The sequence below is a fragment of the Moschus berezovskii genome, chromosome 10, assembly GCF_049115385.1.
Source record: "Moschus berezovskii isolate FMDL1 chromosome 10, NW_MosBer_1.0, whole genome shotgun sequence".
Lineage (NCBI taxonomy): Eukaryota > Metazoa > Chordata > Mammalia > Artiodactyla > Moschidae > Moschus > Moschus berezovskii.
In genome coordinates this window covers 51,065,841-51,069,780 of record NC_142469.1, presented here as the reverse complement: position 1 = coordinate 51,069,780, position 3,940 = coordinate 51,065,841, and the positions used below count along the sequence as shown (strand labels likewise).

Sequence of the window (3,940 nt, the reverse complement as noted above, 5' to 3'; positions counted from 1 at the left end):
ACAGCATCACTATCACCAGAAAACACACCATCTATGGAATGTGTGTTTACCTTGGGGAGGGCTCAGAAAGACTGGTTCAACAACCAACTCTGCTACTCACTAGATCTTTCTAAGATTCAGATCTCTTAAGTATATAAGGAAAGCCCTTCTTTCAGAACTCTGTATTCTAAGTTTCCCATTGGTAAATCTTGTCTTTCCAAGGAGGTTATAGCTCCCTTGAGGCAAAAAGCTTTGCCTGAAACATCTTCAGTACACCCCTTTACCTTTTATTTTTTTGGTTGTGGAAAGTCTGCTGACAGCCATATTTATTTGGGGAAGAAAATAAAAATTCGCTCAGGAGCTCTTGTGGTGGTTCGAGGCCTGGGGGAGGTGGGGAGCGGTGTCCAGTGTCCACTTCTTCACCATTACAGGCTTCTAGCGGCACTGGATAGTGCTGACTCTGCAGATGGTGGCCCTGAACAAATCTATTAGGTATTTGTTCTTATGTCAGATGCTGCCAAGGGTGGCCCCGGCATTTTTGTTGATGGTGGTCTGCCTCAAGAAGTGGCCAGTTTGCTCTGGCTGGATCTCCGCCTCACCACCATGACCACTTTGCTGTCTGTCACCAGCTCCACTCCCACCGTCTTGTAGTGAATGAGCCCATCGCAGCCGAAAGAGTTGCGGGCCTTCAGATTATTGGGTTCAGTGCTGTACGTCTGCTTGTTTGTCTTGATCAAGAAACTGTGGCAGTTCCGCACGACCATCCATTGCAGATGCACAGACATGGCTGTGGCAGTGGGAGATGTAAAGAGCCACCCCTTTATCTATGCCAAGTCTGGCATCATTTTGCAGGCTAAGCACACAGAGGGCTCTCTAAATCCTTTCTAACTAAAATCTCAGAATTTGTGTGAACCATATTTTCAAATCGGTGGTCTGGGAATGAAATTCTGTCCACAAATATAACTTGTTTGGCCTACAGTGTATTTTTGTTAACTAGCTGCTATGATCTGCCAATTGAGAAATTTTATATACAAATCTAAAATGTATCCTTTGGTTTTCACAGATGAGAAAACGTGTGATGAGGAGTTAAAGCAAAGTGTCCAATGTCAAGGACTGCATCAGGAGTAAAATGGTCACTCAAATATGAATGCCTCTTTTGATTTGGGGGGGTCCTGAACCTCCTTACTTCTGTAAAATGATACCATGAAGAAGGAGTGGGAAGAGAATCCTATAACAAAGGAAGGTTTAAATCCTAAACTATACTTGCCTTTGTCCTTTGCCAAATCCTCTCTTTGATTAATAGATGTACAGCAAGTTTTAATACTCAGTATAATGAGACTGCCTTAACACTTTTTCAATGCAGTGTTATTTTCAAGTAATTATAAATGATCAACGTTTTATTGGCATTCATAATTCACAGAATTCACTGCAATTGATTTTGAAGAAAACTGATACCAAGGTATTTGTTCTCTGTAATGAAAAATTAATAGCAGATGCATAACTGAGGGAAATTTTTTCCTGCTGTTTTCATAGTTACCAAAACTCTTGGATTCTGCTCTCTGTGTTTCTATCCCAAAATGATGCTATCTCCCTTACTAATGTGATTGACTGCAGCATTTAAAAGCAATGGCAACTCTTTCTTAAAACTGTTCCATTGCTTAATTTTTTTTCATTGTAATAGCAGTAGCTACCATTTACTGGGCACTTACTATGTGCCACACAATGAAGAAGGAAATAGCAACCCACTCCAGTACTCTTGCCTGGAGAATCCCATGGACAGAGGAGCCTGGCAGGCTACAGTCCATGGGGTCACAAGAGTTGGACATGACTTAGCGACAAAGCCACTGCCATTTACTGAGCACTTACTATGTGCCATGCATCTTGATGAATACACAAGAGAGCTTTCATAGTAGCATTATCTCCATTTCACAGAGAAAATCAGCAAAGGCTCAGAGACAAAGTACAGATTGCCTACAATGACACTGCCAGAGTCTGGTGGTGCCAATGTTCCTGATATAATACTCTCTCTCCATGTTCTTCTTCCCCTGTTTCCTCTGCTTTCTGCATCCTTCACAAGCCACTCTTCTTCTGCTGGAACCCAATATATTGGTATTTCCCAGGCTTCCATCTTCAGCCATGTCATTGTGAACATAACATGCCAGCTGTACATGTTCATCTCAACTGCTCTCATAAGCTCCTATCAGAACATAATTGTAGTTAAAAGTGGAATTTGGAGTTTAGCCCCTTCCCAGCTCTATGATATTAAACAAGGTACTTAATCTTTCCAGGCTTCATTTTCTCATCTAGAAATAGGATAATAGAGCTGATTCCAAGGGTTAGATGAGGTAATGCAGTTAAAACAATTGGCGTTTTACTTACATATTCAGTTCAGTTCAGTCGCTCAGTCGTGTCCGACTCTCCGCGACCCCATGAATCATAGCATGCCAGGCCTCCCTGTCCATCACCAACTCCCGGAGTTCACTCAAACTCATTGGCTATTATTTCAAACAGTCTGGATCATCCCAACATAAGTATCCTAATAGCCCTTCAGACTCAATCTGTTGACAACAGAGACTTCATTTTCTCTTACAAGCTGGCCCTCCCCTGCATTCTCTTTCATAGTGAATGGCACTGCCACTCTTCACCAGTTCATTCACATCAGAAGTCTAGGTAACTCCTACACGCTTCTAGGGATGAGATGAAAAACTGCCCTGATATTTTATCTAACCCCTAGAATCTATCAACCATACTAATATAAGAGGGCTCTCTTTCTAAATTTCAAATCTGTTCACTTCTGCTCACATCATTTAAACTCCCTCAGTGGATCACTGTGATCCGTGGAATGAGGTCCAAATGTCTCAGCAGAGCACACACAACCCTTCAATATGCAGTCTCTGGAGACCCTCCTGTCTCATTTTCCACCTGATCCATAACCCAAAGAGATAAAAATGCTACTGCTGCCCTGAACAGGCACTAGTCTTTCATGTCTTAGTATGTTGGCAAATGCAGTTTCCAGGCATTAAAAGTGCCTTCCTGACTAACTCCTTCCTGCTCTTCTAAATGTCACTCACATGCCCTTCTTTCCACCTCTTCAACAGCTCCTGAAGTTTGTTTGGCATCTTCCTCTGGGTGGCCCTAACAGCCTGCCTTTGCCTCTCCCTTAGCCCTTTCACAGAGGACCCTCACAGCTTGTTTGCTGCCCAGTCTCACTTCTTAAGGGGCTTCCCAGGCGGCTCAGTGGTAAAGAATCTGTTGCTAATGCAGGAGATGCAGAAGACTCGGGTTCGATCCCTGGGTGGGGAAGATGCCCTGGAGGAGAGCATGGCAACTTGCTCTAGTATTCTTGCCTGGAAAATTTCATGGACAGAGGAGCCTGGCAGGATACAGTTCTTGGGGTCACAAAGAGTTGGACACAACTGAGTTACTGAGCATGTACACACTGGCATGTGACTTATTCAAGTTCCCACAGCTATTTGTATTGCTCAGGCTCATCTCTGAACACCAGTTTAGGAGAGTTAAATGATCCAAACCCGAGGCTCAAACAGCCCCCCAACCTCATATAAATAATTTATTTACTTCCAATTTGTCATGTTATGGGAAAGATCTTGGACAGTTTGGAAAAATACATAAAAGGAATAAGACTTCAGTTTTCTTACAGCTAATGGAAGGAATTCTAGATGGTGGATGACAGAGATTATGAGGCTATTGTATGAAAGCCGAGAAGAGACAGGCTAAACTCCCTAGTGAGAGTAGCATTTAAAGGTCTGCATCTGGCACATTTTCTGGGAGTGAAATACAAATGTGCCTGCAAGTTACTTGGCAGACAACACAGAAGGGTGGGTAGAAGATGTTCTCTAATCACAATGTATGATTAAAAACAAATCAGTCATTCAGGAGAATTATTCCTGATGCTGAAATCTGAAAGCAATTTCTCCCATGGGACTTTGTAAAGGAAAAAATA

General features: G+C 42.6%; 1 pseudogene; it reads right to left on the bottom strand.

The window, feature by feature from the left end:
• Positions 1-377: 377 nt before the first annotated feature.
• Positions 378-764, bottom strand: LOC129561163 (large ribosomal subunit protein eL28 pseudogene; annotated as a pseudogene).
• Positions 765-3,940: the final 3,176 nt, after the last annotated feature.